Source organism: Lampris incognitus, chromosome 10, assembly GCF_029633865.1.
Source record: "Lampris incognitus isolate fLamInc1 chromosome 10, fLamInc1.hap2, whole genome shotgun sequence".
NCBI lineage: Eukaryota > Metazoa > Chordata > Actinopteri > Lampriformes > Lampridae > Lampris > Lampris incognitus.
Genome location: NC_079220.1, coordinates 18,722,236 through 18,741,021, shown reverse-complemented (window position 1 = coordinate 18,741,021; position 18,786 = coordinate 18,722,236).

Here is an 18,786-nt window from a genome sequence, read left to right as displayed (position 1 = left end):
GTTAAATGACACAACTCTCATGAATCACAAACTAAATCTACATTGCATCAGATGCCTCAGCCTCAGGTACATGCATATTCCTTGCGGCAATAAGCGTTTTTACATCCCCTGGCCCTGCAGTAGACCTGGGTTTGCGCACCTCATAGAAATACCGCACAAAAATCCCTTCTGGCCAAAGCTATGGTTCATACATTTCTCCCACATCATTGCACTCAGCAGATATTTTAAAGGAGCTGAACCGACTTTGAGCAGTGTCTAGCTTTTGACATGTTACATCACGGCAAAGTTTGTCTTTCAGGTAATTAGTCAGTGTCTCAAAGTCTAAGTCAGGCGAGAATTTTCATATATATACATATATAGTGCATCCGGAAAGTATTCACACCCCTTCACTTTCCCCACATTTTGTTATGTTACAGCCTTATTCCAAAATGGATTAAATTCCTTTGTTTTCCTCACCAATCTACACACAATACCCATAATGACAAAGTGAAAAAGCTTTTGTAGAAATTTTTGCAAATTTATTAAAAATAAAAAACTGAAATATTGCACATACACAAGTATTCACACCCTTTGCTATGACACTCAAAATTGAGCTCAGGTTCATCCTGTTTCCACTGATCATCCTTGAGACGTTTCTACATCTTGATGGGAGTCTACCTCTAGTAAATTCAATTAATTGCACATGATTTGGAAAGGCACACACCTGTCTATATAAGGTCCCACTGTTGACAGTGCATGTCAGAGCAGAAACCAAGCCATGAAGTCAAAAGAATTGTCTGTGGACCTCCGAGACAGGATTGTATCGAGGCACAGATCTGGGGAAGGGTACAAAAAAATGTCTACAGCTTTGAAGGTCCCGAAGAGCACAGTGGTCTCCATCATTCGTAAATGGAAGAAGTTTGGATCCACCAGGACTCTTCCTAGAGCTGGCCGCCCAGCCAAACTGAGCAATCGGGGGAGAAGGGCCTTGGTAAGGGAGGTGACCAAGAACCCGATGGTCACTCTGACAGAGCTCCAGCGTTCCTCTGTGGAGATGGCAGAACCTTCGAGAAGGACAACCATCTCTGCAGCACTCCACCAATCAGGCCTTTATGGTAGAGTGGCCAGACGGAAGCCTCTGCTCAGTAAAATGCACATGACAGCCCACTTGGAGTGTGCCAGAAAGCACCTAAAGAACTCTCAGACCATGAGAAACAAGATTCTCTGGTCTGGTGAAACCAAGATTTACTCTTTGGCCTGAATGCCAAACATCACGTCTGGAGGAAACCAGGCACCTCTCATCACCTTGCTAATACCATCCCTACAGTGAAGCATGGTGGTGGCAGCATCATGCTGTAGGGATGTTTTTCAGTGGCAGGAACTGGGAGACTAGTCAGGATTGAGGGAAAGATGAATGGAGTAAAGTACAGAGAAATCCTTGATGAAAACCTTCTCCAGAGCGCTCAGGACCTCATACTGGGGCGAAGGTTTACCTTTCAACACGACAACAACCCTAAGCACACAGCCAAGACAACGAAGGAGTGGCTTCGGGACAAGTCTGTGAATGTCCTTGAGTGGCCCAGCCAAAGCCCAGACTTGAACCCCATTGAATATCTCTGGAAAGACCTGAAAATAGCTGTGCAGCGATGCTCCCCATCTAACCTTACAGAGCTCGAGACGATCTGCAGAGAAATAATAATAAATCAATCTTATATAGCGCTTTTCAAGTACTCAAAGTCGCTTTACAATAAATGGAGTGAAACAAGACGACAGATGAACATAACACAGACATACAGGGGTGGATGGGAAGGGGGGTTACAAGAGGGAGATGCGGCAGCCACAGACAACGTCAGCAGTACTGTCCGACCCCAAATATAGGTGTGCCAAGCTTGTAGCCTCATACCCAAGAAGACTTGAGGCTGTAATCGCTGCCAAGGGTGCCTCAACTAAGTACTGAGTATAGGGTTTGAATACTTATGTACATGCAATATTTCAGTTCTTTATTTTTAATAAATTTGCAAAAATTTCTACAAAACCTTTTTCACTTTGTCATTATGGGGTATTGTATGTAAATTGATGAGAAAAAAAGGAATTTAATCCATTTTGGAATAAGGCTGTAACATAACAAAATGTGGGGAAAGTGAAGGGGTGTGAAGTGCATCCGGAAAGTATTCACACCCCTTCACTTTCCCCCACATTTTGTTATGTTACAGCCTTATTCCAAAATGAATTAAATTCCTTTTTTTCTCATCAATCTACACACAATACCCCATAATGACGAAGTGAAAAAGGTTTTGTAGAAATTTTTGCAAATTTATTAAAAATAAAATACTGAAATATTGCATGTACATAAGTATTCACACCCTTTACTCAGTACTTAGTTGAGGCACCCTTGGCAGCAATTACAGCCTCAAGTCTTCTTGGGTATGAAGCTACAAGCCTGGCACACCTATATTTGGGGTATTTCTCCCATTTTTCTCTGCAGATCCTCTCGAGCTCTGTAAGGTTAGATGGGGAGTGCCGCTGCACAGCTATTTTCAGGTCTTTCCAGAGATGTTCAATGGGGTTCAAGTCTGGGTTCTGGCTGGGCCACTCAAGGACATTCACAGACTTGTCCTGAAGCCACTCCTTCGTTGTCTTGGCTGTGTGCTTAGGGTTGTTGTCGTGTTGAAAGGTAAACCTTCGCCCCAGTATGAGGTCCTGAGTGCTCTGGAGCAGGTTTTCATCAAGGATCTCTCTGTACTTTGCTCCATTCATCTTACCCTCGATCCTAACTACTCTCCCAGTTCCTGCTGCTGAAGAACATCCCCACAGCATGATGCTGTCACCACCATGCTTCACTGTAGGGATGGTATTAGCAAGGTGATGAGAGGTGCCTGGTTTCCTCCAGACGTGATGTTTGGCATTCAGGCTAAAGAGTTCAATCTTGGTTTCATCAGACCAGAGAATCTTGTTTCTCATGGTCTGAGAGTCCTTTAGGTGCTTTCTGGCAAACTCCAAGCGGGCTGTCATGTGCCTTTTACTGAGCAGAGGCTTCTGTCTGGCCACTCTACCATAAAGGCCTGATTGGTGGAGTGCTGCAGAGATGGTTGTCCTTCTCGAAGGTTCTCCCATCTCCACAGAAGAATGCTGGAGCTCTGTCAGAGTGACCATCAGGTTCTTGGTCTCCTCCCTGACCAAGGCCCTTCTCCCCCAATTGCTCAGTTTGGCTGGGCGGCCAGCTCTAGGAAGAGTCCTGGTGGATCCAAACTTCTTCCATTTACGAATGATGGAGTCCACTGTGCTCTTTGGGACCTTCAAAGCTGTAGAATTTTTTTCGTACCCTTCCCCAGATCTTTGCCTCGATACAATCCTGTCTTGGAGGTCCACAGACAATTCCTTTGACTTCATGGCTTGGTTTCTGCTCTGACATGCACTGTCAACAGTGGGACCTTATATAGACAGGTGTGTGCCTTTCCAAATCATGTCCAATCAATTGAATTTACTACAGGTGGACTCCAATCAAGATATAGAAACATCTCAAGGATGATCAGTGGAAACAGGATGAACCTGAGCTCAATTTTGAGTGTCATAGCAAATGGTGTGAATACTTACATACATGCAATATTTCAGTTCTTTATTTTTAATACATTTGCAGAAATTTCTACAAAACCTTTTTCACTTTGTCATTATGGTGTATTGTATGTAGATTGATGAGAAAAAAAAGGAATTTAATCCATTTTTGAATAAGGCTGTAACATAACAAAATGTTGGGAAAGTGAAGGGGTGTGAATACTTTCCGGATGCACTGTACATGCAATATTTCAGTTTTTTATTTTTAATAAATTTGCAAAAATTTCTACGAAACCTTTTTCACTTCGTCATTATGGAGTATTGTATGTAGATTGATGAGGGGAAAAAAAGCAATTTAATCCATTTTGGAATAAGGCTGTAACAACAAAATGTGGGGAAAGTGAAGGGGTGTGAATACTTTCCGGATGCAGTGTATATATCATTGTTTAATTATATATCTAATATGCTACATCAAAATATTTATTTGTTTTATTTTATTATCTATAACTATTATCAATTAATAAATAATCTTCTATTTAATTGTATCTTGGGTGTATTGGCTGCTCATTTTAATTGGGTAAGTGCTGGGTCAGTGTGCTCAGTAATATAGAACACCACTGGTTACATTACACCTTTTATTATATGCGTCACAGGCTTGATCAGCAATTGCGCACACACCTATAAGATAATAGGCATCCATTACCAGTGTTAGAATATTTCTAACTTAAATTCTGGGGAAATACATAAAATACTAGCTTAATTGTGGGTATAGTATTTCCACAGTGGAGGCACCATGCAACTTAAAGTGTTATATTTCAATTCAAGTTTTTCTTGTTATACTTTGCAGTCACATGTAATAGTTACCTATTTTAATAATAACTCTAGCCTAGTGACATTCAGGGGTAGACAGGAATTTCCGCCATTTCACCATCGACTTCTGAGAACCTAGGATCCTGTTTTTTTTTTTTATTTAATATAAGAGTGTGACTCCTGTGTGCATTATAACACCAGGTAAGAAGGGATAACATGTTGTTTTAAGAAATCTTGTAAATCATTGTTTACTGCTTAATTTTTCGTAGAGCATAAGAGAGGAAAGATAAATAGCCAACTGTAAAAAAAGCAAAAAACAAAACAAAACAAACATAATGCCATGGGTTGGTTTTCCTACTATCCTCCCCAGTCTTTTGAATAACCAGCCGCCACTGGTGCACATGGCTGGTAAATGTCAGAGAGTTTAACACCTTTAAAACTGTCCTAATACAACAGGTGAATGCGGAAATACAAGTTCCTCCAAATACTTGAAACACTGCCAGGGTGATTAAGTGAACAGGGCAGTTAACACAGAGGGCCTATAACAGGAATTATAAAATATAATTGTAAAGAAGAAGCAGCCAAAAGCTTTTTTTTCCTGTGTCATACGTGCAACTAAAAAAGGAGACCACATTACACAACCACTTTAGGGGAGAAAATCAACGCTTCTTTTTTTCCTTTTCTTTTTTTTCTTATATCTAGGTGAACGGCATATTACAATCAACGCCTTCTGAATTCCCTAAGTAATATGTCCTAGGTGAAAGGCACATTACGATCAACGCCTTCCGAATTCCCTATGTAATATGTCCTAGGTGAAAGGCATATTATGATCAACTCCTTCTGAATTCTCCATTTAATATGGAGGTATCAAAGATGTCAAAACCCATGTAATGTAGGCAACACATGGCGTCCAGCAATAAAACGAGGTGAAAGGAAGTCTAAAAAAAAACTCTCTGGATAGACATTACTTTTTAAGTATAGTGGATTTCTGTAGGAACCTCAAAAATCAACCTTTACCTTTTTAGTTGTGATGGATGACTTGTAATTTCTTTGGAAATTACAAGTGTTTTTGCAAGTCTTCTAAGTTCTTGTAACAACTTTTAATTTACAAGGAAATTACAAGTCATCCATGATTGCCTCTAGAACAGGGTCATAAATGATAATGCAGCACATTAATGGCAGGAGTAGAATGAACTTTGAAGTGTACAGGAACATCTTATCTTCCCAATCTCAAAAAACTGCCACTGGTGTCATCGGGTTGTAAAATTCATAATGCAGCCCAGTAATTATCTGAAATTACAGAAAGTTGAATTGTTTATGAGGGTGGTGATACCTGGAGTCAGCTGAGACCGAAGAGGTCACTTAGATGAGTGATGAAATGTTCTCGCTCATTAAACATTGTGTCCAGATGAACTAATTCAACTTTCTGTGATTTTTTTTTTTTACCCAGATTATTCAGCATTCAGCATGCATAAAGACAATTATCTGAAAAGTAACCTACTGCATATGCTCAGCCAAGTTCATCAGGGAAAAAAGTATATACACTACCGTTCAAAAGTTTGGGATCACCCAAACAATTTCGTGTTTTCCATGAAAAGTCACACTTATTCACCACCATATGTTGTGAAATGAATAGAAAATAGAGTCAAGACATTGACAAGGTTAGAAATAATGATTTGTATTTGAAATAAGATTTTTTTTACATCAAACTTTGCTTTCGTCAAAGAATCCTCCATTTGCAGCAATTACAGCATTGCAGACCTTTGGCATTCTAGCTGTTAATTTGTTGAGGTAATCTGGAGAAATTGCACCCCACGCTTCCAGAAGCAGCTCCCACAAGTTGGATTGGTTGGATGGGCACTTCTTTGAGCAGATTGAGTTTCTGGAGCATCACATTTGTGGGGTCAATTAAACGCTCAAAATGGCCAGAAAAAGAGAACTTTCATCTGAAACTCGACAGTCTATTCTTGTTCTTAGAAATGAAGGCTATTCCATGCGAGAAATTGCTAAGAAATTGAAGATTTCCTACACCGGTGTGTACTACTCCCTTCAGAGGACAGCACAAACAGGCTCTAACAGGTACTATTTAATGAAGATGCCAGTTGGGGACCTGTGAGGCGTCTGTTTCTCAAACTAGAGACTCTAATGTACTTATCTTCTTGCTCAGTTGTGCAACGCGGCCTCCCACTTCTTTTTCTACTCTGGTTAGAGCCTGTTTGTGCTGTCCTCTGAAGGGAGTAGTACACACCGGTGTAGGAAATCTTCAATTTCTTAGCAATTTCTCGCATGGAATAGCCTTCATTTCTAAGAACAAGAATAGACTGTCGAGTTTCAGATGAAAGTTCTCTTTTTCTGGCCATTTTGAGCGTTTAATTGACCCCACAAATGTGATGCTCCAGAAACTCAATCTGCTCAAAGAAGTGCCCATCCAACCAATCCAACTTGTGGGAGCTGCTTCTGGAAGCGTGGGGTGCAGTTTCTCCAGATTACCTCAACAAATTAACAGCTAGAATGCCAAAGGTCTGCAATGCTGTAATTGCTGCAAATGGAGGATTCTTTGACGAAAGCAAAGTTTGATGTAAAAAAAATCTTATTTCAAATACAAATCATTATTTCTAACCTTGTCAATGTCTTGACTCTATTTTCTATTCATTTCACAACATATGGTGGTGAATAAGTGTGACTTTTCATGGAAAACACAAAATTGTTTGGGTGATCCCAAACTTTTGAACGGTAGTGTATATACGTATATACTATATATATACATATTATACAATGCAGTAATCTACATGTTTGAAAAATTGTATTGTACTGACAGTAACAACTCACCTATCTCCCTCATGTTCCTCTTCATGTTCCTCTTCATCTTCTTCTGCTATTAAGTCACCAATGCGACTACAAACAGGAGCAAACATTTTTCAACGTCAAACTTCCGTCTCCCTTCTAATGTTTTAGTCACAGTGAAACTGGTCACCCCAATATTATTTAACTGGCTCTGCATGGTGCAACCTCTGCAGCTCAATGCATACAGTAACGTTAAATGTACATGCAACCTCTGCAGCTCAATGCATACAGTAGGCCTACATGTACATAATGTCTGTTGCAAAATCAAACCGGGCCCTACGAATGAATCTAGCTATTACAAACAAATTTCAGGGCCTATAACTGGTGTACAAAGGGAAGCTAATTAGATGTTACAGGATGATGAATTTGACCGGCTTAGACAAAGTGTTGTGCTATTACAGGGAACCATACCAAATCTTAGCCCTATCCTTAACCACTACCTATCTGCATGTCATTGATAGTCATTCATCAGGGCGGAGGTTTTACTCTGGACTCATACTTATCTAGAAGAACACATTGTGTCTGCTATAATAATATTACATCAAAATTATCTGATGTTAAATTAGGCGTACCACAGGGCCCAGTTCTTGGCCCTCTACTTTTCTCTCTTTATATTTCACCTCTTGGCCAAATTATACGCAGTCATGGAATAAATTTCCATTGCTATGCTGATAACAGACAATCAGCTGCATGTGCCTATAAGGGCTGATGATTGTACTCAAATGACTAATTTAGAGGCTTGTTTGGCTGCTGTGAAAAATTGGATGTTACTAAATTTCCTGCTTTTAAATTCGGATAAAACTGAGATGCTGGTCGTTGGCCCTGCTAGACACAGACACCAATTTGATCAAGTTACAATAACAGTCGACAACTCTGTGATTACACAAAGTGTGGCAGCCAAAAATCTTGGGTGTTACGCTTGATCCCAGCCTTTCCTTTGATAAGCACATTAAATAAATCACCTTTTTTCCACTTACGTAACATAGCTAGAATTCGGTCTTTCCTGTCAATGGCTGATGCAGAGACTCTAATACATGCATTTGTTTCATCCAGACTTGATTATTGTAACGTTCTGTTTTCAGGTCTGCCACATGCTAGTACTAAAAGTCTTCAGATGGTTCAGAATGCTGCAGCTAGAATCCTAACTAAAACTAGAAAATTTGACCATATTTCACCAATTCTTGCCTCCCTTCATTGGCTTCCTATCCATGTTAGATCAGATTTCAAGGTGCTTCTGCTGACTTATAAAATTCTAAATGGGCTTGCACCATCTTACCTGTCTGATCTCCCTAAACTGTTCGTTCAATCTTGAGCTCTTCCCTCTCAAAATAGTGTGCCATCCACCTCTCTCATTGAGTGCTTTTGCTAAAACGTGCTGTGCTAGTGATGCAGCAGTGTAATTCATTATTTTCCTGGAATACGCCCTTTTTTTTGTCCTTTGTTTCGATTTTTTTTTAATGGGCTTCTGTTTTCTGTACTATGGAAAAGATAAGGAAAATGTAAAAAAAAAAGGAAATGGAATTCGAAGCTGGACATAAGGTTGACATAATCATCTGCACAGAAAACGCTGTCAGCATCAAAGTCCTCGTGATCTGCTACAATGTGCTCAAAACACCTCTTGTAGCTCTTCTCTCCTCTCATACACTGTGTTGACCAAGCGAGATGAATACGTCCACAATGTTGGGGCAACTCTGGGTAGTCGGTGCAGGCATATGTCATCCAATAATTTTGTGCGTTTAGGTGCTCTTGAGAAAAACGCTGCCACTGAGATAGGTAAAAAAGATTTTACATTCCATGATCTTTGCAGCACCTTGAGACATGACCAAATTCAGTGTGTGTGCATAGCAGTGAACAAACAATGCCAGTGGGTTTACTTCCTTTACCCTGGCCTGAACTCCATGTAGACCACAGGCCATCACCGCAGCTCCACCATAACACTGAGCAACTACTTTTTAAGTGCATCCGATCTCGTTAAGAAAGGCAAGAATGCGAGCTGCAACAGCCTCCGCCCGCTTATCCGCAGTGACATCCTCAAATCTGAAAAATCTCTTCTTCACACCACTGTCAGTGAAGTAACATAACACAAGTGACATCTGTACTGAGGTTACTCACGTCAGTTGTGTCATCAACCATGACCACTACAAATGGCGTGTTCCTCACCTTATCTTTCATTGCATCCCATAACACCTTGGCAGTGGCATTGATCAGGTGATTCTGGATTTTGCTTGACGTGCCAGCAAACACCTTAGATGTTTCCAGGTGGCATCTCAGGTCACTGTCATATTCAGCTAAGTAGTCCAACAACTCCAAATAATTTACCTTGTTCGCCGATTTTCTGCTCTCATCATGTCCTCTAAATGGTAGTTCCTGCTTCCCCAAAAACACCACAGTGTGGATGAGCCGTTTCAAAATCTCCCTGTTCTGTCTTATCTATGGGCAGAGTAATGTGTCACTAGAACCTGAATTTGAATCATTTCTATTTGAAATTTAAATGCTCAACTTGAATAATTATATTAAAAAACTGAATTTGAATCACATAAAGTGGAATTGTATTGTTCAACTTGAATAATCGCATTGAAAAACTGAATCTGAATAGCATAATTTGAAGTGGAATTTATTAGTTTGGAACTGAATTCCAATAAACTTGAAACTGAATGTAATATTATGAAAATGAATTCACTTGCTCTGAAACTATTTGATCCTCACTGAAAATAGAGTTGAACTGTCAGTGAGGATGAGGATCAAGGCTGACTCCAGACATTTTACGACCTTTTTTTTTCAAGGTGCTGTGGCGATACACATTTAAGGGTAGATTCACCAGGGGCTGCTGCTCCTTTAAGGCAGACATTTTAGAGTGCTGACGTTGGCACTGCTTGGGGTTTCCGTGGAGCCATTTTTGCAGCAGCCTAGCGGTTGGTTAGCTGGTTGCCACGAGGGATTGTGCTGTATCGGTGTCGTTTTGTGTGGCGAGTAAACGGAATTGACTCGACTCGATCTCTCCGTTTCCTCATTCCTGCACTCCCACAGTGCGAGTGATCCCCCCCCCCCCCCAGGGAGCACCGGTGCGATTACACAATTAATGGGCGTTTAGAAGTTTTTCTTCTTGTTCGCTGTCTAATTGTAACAGTTTGGTCTGATTGTCAAATCATAAGCTGGTGCGACAAACTGGAAAAGTTAGTCTGGTGACATTCTGCACATACTCACCTTCTGGTTGTGTGCAATGGTCTCTCTCCGCTGTTGCTCACTCAGCTGCAGGTCAATACGTGTGTTTCCAAACGTTTTCAGAGAAACAGTGGCACGCAGGTGTCCCGGGGTGGAGTGATGTTTTAGAGGTGTTTTAGTTAAGCAACTCAAATTATTAAATCCCGTGCTGGTCCAGGGTTCCTTGTCAGGATTGAAAAGCAAGCAGTCCCAGTAGTACAGGATGTTGGTGCGCAGGCGGCCCGTTAGCCACGGATAGCGATTGTAGCTGCTAAATTTGAAAATGCCTTTGGTAGCCCATGGTAGCTTCCACCAGTCCTGGCAAGGTGGGTGATGGTCGACCTTTCTGCGTTATTTCTACTTTTTCCTGAAAAGGCAATCTAGAAAATTGAGTTTTTAATTAATTCAGCCACATGGTCTTCTTCTTCACCAACTCGCCATTTCACTGCTCTCTAAATCCTTCGTTGTCGTTCTGTCGTCTCTTTATCCCCTTGCTCACTCACTGACTGCCTTCGCTGGCCGCTTATCAAATTCGCGAATACCCGGAAGATGTCGGGATATTGTCCCGCCCACAACTCAACAAAATATGATTGGCTAAGACAACTGTCAAAATCAAATTCATGCCCACATTGACTTGAAATACACATGCATTCGGTTACAGCTACCGAAGGTCCTGGCACGGGGGAGCAGCCGATTCACCCACATACCATTGGAAGAAAAATTGCGAGTGGTCCATTTCAAAAATTGTGATTGGTCCATTGCAGTGCCCTACTTAGCTTGCTGCCACCGCGACCCGACCCCGGAAAAGCGGCTGAAGATGAGATGAGATGATGGTCCGTTTCACCAAGATGCCATCGGAAGAAAAATTGTGATTGGTCCATTTCCCGTTCATTATATTAACCCACTTGTGATGTTCTCGTGTGTAATACAATTAGGCAGACAACTTATTATACAAACGCGGAACTTTACAGGAGAAGCTCAGGGTCCATGCATACAGCCATAGTGTGAACTACTGACTAACGGATTTCGCGGGTTCTTCCTCATGTAATGTATGACTGCACATGACGGCAATACGTCACTGTCGTAAATATTAATCACTGTTGTACATATCTGTAAACATTACATCACCCCCTTTTTTTAAACGATTAACACCATCGTCTTCACAAACAGGGTATAAGATCTTAGACATAACTGATTCACTTACTATCTGCAATAGCAATATTAATTCTCAATCACAACTCAACATACAATTTTAAAATTCAAATGCTACATTGTCTTAGTTCAAGTTCAAATAAACTCATTGGTGTGCTTAGTGCAAACAGTATCAAAGATATAACACTCATTCACAATCATTAAAATACATTCATAGTGTACCCAGTGTAAATGGTTTTAAAGACAGAACAGTCATTTAGAGTCATTCAGATGAATCTATTAATGCCTTGAATGTAAACAGTCTGAAACACATAACAGTTTTCATATATATTGTTAAACTCATTCATTTGGCCACATTGATGGCTTACAGGTAACCATCTTAATCATAGTCATTGAGGTATAACAGGCGCTGGTGATTGCTTCTGAAAGGATACCTCGGTGTTGCAACAGTAACAGTGTCACTATCATCCTTGTCAGGATCTGTTTGAGTGTCCTGTATCTCAGCATTGGTCTTTTTAAAGAAAGAAGAGTTTCTAGTTATGGAAGGTCCATCTTTGGTTGCTGTGATCATTGAGCCTTTGACCTTTGACACTGTGTAAGGCTCACTGTTGTACAGAGGGGTGAGCTTGTTGTGCTTGGGTTGTTGGTGAAGCACAGTATCACCAGGGATGAGTGCGCTTGACTTGGCATGACGGCGTGCATCTGAGTCAGACTTCATCTTTGCTTTAGCAGTCTTGTCTGTTTCTGTGATTTTGTGGTCAATGTCACTTTCAATGGTCATGGTGATCATCGGGATCTTGGTGTGGATTTTGCGTTGGAACATCAGTTCTGCAGGTGATGCTTCAGTGGTGCTGTGTGGTGTGGAGCGGTACTCATGGAGAAACGTGTTGAGTTATGTTTCCATGGGGTGCTCTGAGTTTCTGCCACGCGGATGGCTTTTGCAAGCGTGTGCATGACGCGTTCTGCTGTTGCATTTCCTTGAGGCCAGAGGGGCGTTATATTCTGGTGGTGGAAACCTAGATGGCCAGCAAACTTTGAGAACTGTTTACTATTGAAAGGAGGGCCATTGTCTGTTTTTAGGTTTCTCGGAATTGCAAACATGGAGAACACTTTATGGCTGGGATTGCTGTGTTGGCTGAAGTGGATCTCACAATTTCAACTACTGGGTAGCATGTGTATTCTTCTATGATAGCTAACAGGTATTCTCCGGTAGGGAGTAGGCCATAACAATCTGCACTGACATTATGCCAGGGGGCTACTGGTAGTTTGGACATCTTCAAAGGTTCCGACTGTGCTATGGGTGTATTGGCCTGGCATGCTAGACAGTTCTTAACAGTGAGTTCTGCTTTCAGGTCAATGTTAGGAAACCATACCTTTGATCCGAGGAGTGTCTTTGCTTTACAATGCCCTGGTGTCCTTCATGAGCTAGCTGTCGCACTCTGTGTTCAAAAGATGCAGGGATGACAATCTTTGTGCCTCACAGGATGATGTCATCAGTGTGTGACACAGTGAGCTCACTACTGATTTGTTTGTACTTCTTGGTGTTTCAGCATGCTGTGTCACCTGCAACTTTGTACCATGTATTGTCTCTGATGTGGGTACTGACCTTCTGCAGGACTGGGTCTTTAAGTGTTTCATCTTTTATCACTGTGAGAGTCGTTGCTTTGGGTGTGGCATGTTGTGCCACAAAGTTCACATAGTCCTCCGCCACCTTCTCTGCTCTTGTGTTTCCACTTGTCTGCACTGAAACAGGGTGACAGGATATGTAGTCTGCAGGGTTCTCCTATGTCTCCTTGTTTGTACTTCTTGGTGTTTCAGCATGCTGTGTGTCACCTGCAACTTTGTACCACGTATTGTCTCTGATGTGGGTACTGACCTTCTGCAGGACTGGGTCTTTAAGTGTTTCATCTTTTATCTCTGTGAGAGTCATTGCTTGGGTGTGGCATGTTGTGCCACAAAGTTCACATAGTCCTCCGCCACCTTCTCTGCTCTTGTGTTTCCACTTGTCTGCACTGAAACAGGGTGATGGGATATGTAGTCTGCAGGGTTCTCCTATGTCTCCTTGTTTGTACTTCTTGGTGTTTCCGCATGCTGTGTGTCACCTGCAACTTTGTACCACGTATCGTCTCTGATGTGGGTACTGACCTTCTGCAGGACTGGGTCTTTAAGTGTTTCATCTTTTATCTCTGTGAGAGTCATTGCTTTGGGTGTGGCGTGTTGTGCCACAAAGTTCACATAGTCCTCCGCCACCTTCTCTGCTCGTGTTTCCACTTGTCTGCACTGAAACAGGGTGACGGGATATGTAGTCTGCAGGGTTCTCCGCTCCTTTTCTGTATTTTACCCTGAAGTTGTAGGGCTGTAGTCTCAGTCCCTATCTTTCAATCCTGGCGGGTGGTTTCGATCGGGGGTTATTCCAGATCACCTCGAGTGCCTTGTGGTCTGTGACAAGGGTGAAAGGGTTGCCATACAGGTGCAGGTGGAAGTGTTCACAACTCCAAACAATGGCCAGTGCTTCTCTTTCTGTTTGCGAGTAGCGTCTTTCCACATCACTGAGGGCATGGCTGACGTAGGCTATGGTGCGTCTCTCCCCTTCTTCCTTTTGGTAGAGAATGGTGCGACACTTTGCTAGGGTCTTTGCTAGGGTCAAAATATGATATTACCATGTTGCTGGTCAGGCGTTCTTTGATGGTCTGTAGTGCTTTGTCTTGCTCTGGGCCCCAGTGCCACTGTGTGTCTTTTCTGGTCAGCTTGCGTAGTGGTGCTGAAATTGAAGCAAGCGTGAGCAATAGTTGGCCATACCTAGTAGGCTCCTGACTTCAATCCGGTCTCGTGAGTTGCTGGCTTGCTGAACAGCCACCACCTTTTTGGGGTCAGCTGAGATTCCCAGGCTGAGAAGATGAACCCGAAAAACTCGAGCTTGGACTTGTTAAACTCACACTTTTTCCCGTTCATCGTGAGCCCTCTCTCTTTCAGTCTCTGGAACACCACTCTGAGGGTGTCGTCATGGTCAGTCTGCATTTTCCCATAGACGATGATGTCACCACTCAGGTTCCTCACCCCTTTGATTCCTTGTAGTGTCTGGCAGATTGCATTCTGAAACACCTCCGCTGCTGAAGATATCCCAAAGTTCAGGTGCTTGTAGTGTCTCAAGCCTAGGTGTGTTGTGAACATCATGATGTACCTGCTGCCCAGGTGGAGTTCAAGCTGATGGTATCCAACTGTCAGGTCAAGCTTGGAGAAGACTGTCGCTCTGTTCAGCTTATGGATCACGGCGTCGATGATATGGGTGGTGTGACGTTCGCGCTGGATGGTGGTGTTGGGTTGTCTCATGTCAACACATACTCTCACCTTGTCTGGATCTTTTGGCTTGGGTGGTGTGACGATGGGTGAGACCCATGGCGTAAGGCCTGTGACTGTTTCAATGACATCATCATCTTCTAGCTTTTCAATTCCTCTTCGACTTTCTGTCAGATGTGAAACAGCACTCACCTGTGTGGCTGACAGATCAGCTGAATGTCGGTGTTGATGTGCAGCTTAACTTGAAAGTCTTTTAACTTGTCAATGCCTTGAAACAGCTCTGGGTAGCTGTCTACCAATTCATCTGCTACTGTTCGGCTGCTTGGGGAGGTCACACTGTTCACGACTTTGCCAAGGCCTACCTCCTCAGCTGTTTTGTAGCCTAGCAGAGAGCAGCTGTCACCAGTCATCACATAGAATTTGGCTTTAGTCTTTTTATCTCCTGCTTCTGTGTTGCATATGAATGCACTGGCTATGGGCAGTGGTTTAGTGTAGCTGTAAGGGACTATCCTGATGTCAGCTGGGGTGAGTTGTGGGCGAGGTCTCAGTGTACTGAACATCTTTTCACTAATAATGTTCACTGCATCCCCTGAGTCTATCAGTGCTGAAAACCTAACATCATTCAGTCTAATGTATGTCTGTGGCTGCAAACATGCCTCATCACTGCTAGATGAATCTTGTGTGTTAACACTATGTGTTGTTACGCTGTTAATGTTATACACTTGCATTTTGAATTGCTTTGAAGTGTGTTTTGAATTGCTTACTGTCTCTGGGTTTCATGTCAAAGTCTTTTCCAAGGTGTTATTGCTTTGACCTGCGCTGCTTCGCGAAGTGATTCAGCTTGCCGCATGCTTTACAGTCTTTCCCTTTTGCTGGGCATTCTCCGTCGTGAGGGTATTTTCCACCACAATTCCGGCACTGGTTGTTGGGCTTGGCTGTCGGCTGGTAGCTGGTCGCCCCCTCTGATGCACTGCGTTCACTGACGCAGCTACACTCTGCTCCATGCCTGCTGCTTGCTGCTCGGACAATTCCAGCGATCTGCCGTGCTCTAGGAGTTCATCTGGGCTGCTAATCAGGCTCCCTGAGCGCTCGTCCGCGTAGCCTCGTTGAAGAACAGCTTTGAATCAGTTGTGCTTTAGGCTCCTTGTCGACGTCGTTAAATTCACAATTCTTCGCTACCATACGTAGTCTTGTACTGTATGTGTCTAAATTTTCCCCTGGCTGTTACGCTGCCTTTCTAAACATGTACACTTGGTATTACACATTCCTTTTAGGCGCAAAGTGCTTTCCTAGCTTCTGCTTTCCTAGCTTCTGCTTTCCCTCAGCAAACGTGTCCGCCTCTGCTGCTAGCGTGGCGTATAAATGTCATGCACGTGCTCTCCTGCTGAGTGTAGCAGCAATGCTTTCTGCCTTGGGCCGCCTGTAATGTTCATGGCGGTATCATCATTTTCAAACCTCTGCACCCATTTGGTCCAGCGTGGTCCCACTGAGCTTGGATCCGTTTCTGTGTCGAAAGCTGTCAAAACGACGGTCTTTGCGAGTGACATTTTGAATTTAGTCTTTTGCTAGCCACTCATTCAGTCTCTTAGCCACTCGTCGTCCGTTGGTTAGCTTAGCACTTCGTTTTTTTTATTCGGTTTAGTCTTTTTCTTTACTTGCGTGCAGTGTGTCATTCGTCGTCGTTTTGTCGTCCTTTGGTCCTCGTCGCCAATGTGATGTTCTCGTGTGTAATACAAATAGACAGACAACTTATTAAACAAACGCGGAACTTTACTGGAGAAGCTCAGGTTCAGTGCACACAGCCGTACTGTGAACTAGTCTAACTGATTTCGCACGTTCTGCCTCACGTAATGTATGACTGCACATGACGGCAATACGTCACTGTCGTAAATATTAATCACTGTCACGTTGTACATATCCGTAAACATTACACCAGTTTGTCCAGACATATTAGTCCAAGTTTATAACGATGATCTAGAAATTATTACTTTTATTTGAGTGAATAAAGATAATTTCAAAAATATTTATTAGGTGTACAAAAATTCTTTCAATATTTTTTCTTGGGTATTTACTGAATACCTTGAGGGTTCAGAGGGTTACCCTCTGCTTGTCTGAGCATCCAAGCTATTCACGCGGAAATCATTGAATACATGGATGCTTCTTGTTAAATGCCCTGAGGCGTTATATAGCCATTCGTGCACGGATGGCTATAGAACGGACATTTAACGTTACCCTTTATTTGGCAAGGTGCTAATTTCATTCCCTGTTTTAACCAACATATACAGACTATTTTTTTGAAAATATTGTAACGTGCATGGATAAGAAGACACGCTGGCCGCCGGCTCGCAAGTCTGACCCTTTAGTCTAACGGTTAGCGATGTCTCCTGCGGTGCTGACGATACGGGTTCGCTTCCCGGCCGTGGCAGTTCCTGTGGTTGCGTTGTCCCCCCGAATTCGCTACAATATTGATCCTAGGTTATGTATCCCTGACGTCTGGGTGCAAGTTAGATTCTGATTAGCCAACCCTAGTCCCCCATACAACACCACTTGGTTTAGAGTGCTTATTTGCAGTACAGAATAATCTGACAACAGCTACAAATTGTTTTCAGATTATTAAAATAATATTGTTGTCAGACTATTATGTTGTCAGATTATTAAAATAATGACAATTTAAGCACTGTTTAAAATTGTTTATTTAAAGTTGCCATAATGTGTTATTATTTGCCTTTCCAGATCCTTCACAAATAATATCATGAACTAATCATGAATTCATATTATCTGAACATTGTACTTTAAATTTGTGTACATTTAATTTCTGTCAATCTTTGTACTTTTCCATCTGCTTGAATTGTTAACTACTGAAGCAACACATCTCATGTTTTTTTGTTGTTGTACTGATCAACCTGTCTGTCTGTAACTCAGTGTTATATTGTATTGTTTATGTTTGTTCCAGGACAGGTCTGTCTTGAAAATGAGACCCCGTCGTCTCAACGGGATTACCTGTATAAATAAAGGTTAAATAAAAAATGTTGTGACCTAAATATGCACTTTATGTATTACCTGCAGACGAGTTTGGTGAGATGGAGGTTTCTGAGGAGCCAGGCCCTATTTCAAAGTCTTTTCATGATGCCCAAACTCAGTGGGCAGACCCAGCAATGGAGGACCACAGCTACTCCAAAGCAGCAACCATCACATGTGGCTTGACAACAACACCATTCCCTGAGAGGTCGCTGTCTGTTGCAGACGTTACACTGAAAGATGATGCAGACTGCCTGCTCTACACAGGGATTCCACTACTAGAGTTCAACACTCTTATGTCTTGCTTACAAGGTTACGTACTTACAATGACTTAACACAGTCAACATGACTAACCACCAGTGGCATAATTTAACTAAGTACTGTACTGAAGTACAAATTTGAGGTACTTGTAATTTACTTGAGTATTTCTATGTTATGCAACTTTGTACTTCTACTCCACTACATCTCAGAGGCAAATATTGTCGTTTTCACTTCACTTCATTCGTTTGACAGTTTTAGTTACTAGTTACTTTTCAGATAAATGTTCATACCATTCCTGTCCAGTGAAAACCAGACGTGTTGAATTTGAGTGTTTGTGATAAACTGAAGGATGAAAGTGTTCCTTCATGGGTTGAGAAAATTCTCCTTCTTCTTAATCTCAATAAGCTATTTAAAACCCTCTTGGGTTAGTTGGAAAATCCATATCAGTCACAAAGCTGAAATCAGGCTGTTTTTCTGATTTTTTAGAGATACACGATTCTCACAGCACAGCCATGATACAAACATATGATGTTCTTATAGAATATGATGCATTGCTGTAGATTAAAGTAACAAACAGTGTATAAAGTAGTTCAACTGTGCTCCGTTTTAAATATCTACAGCAGTAAAATGCAACAAACACATTGATGCAGCAGTAATGTCAATACAAAAACA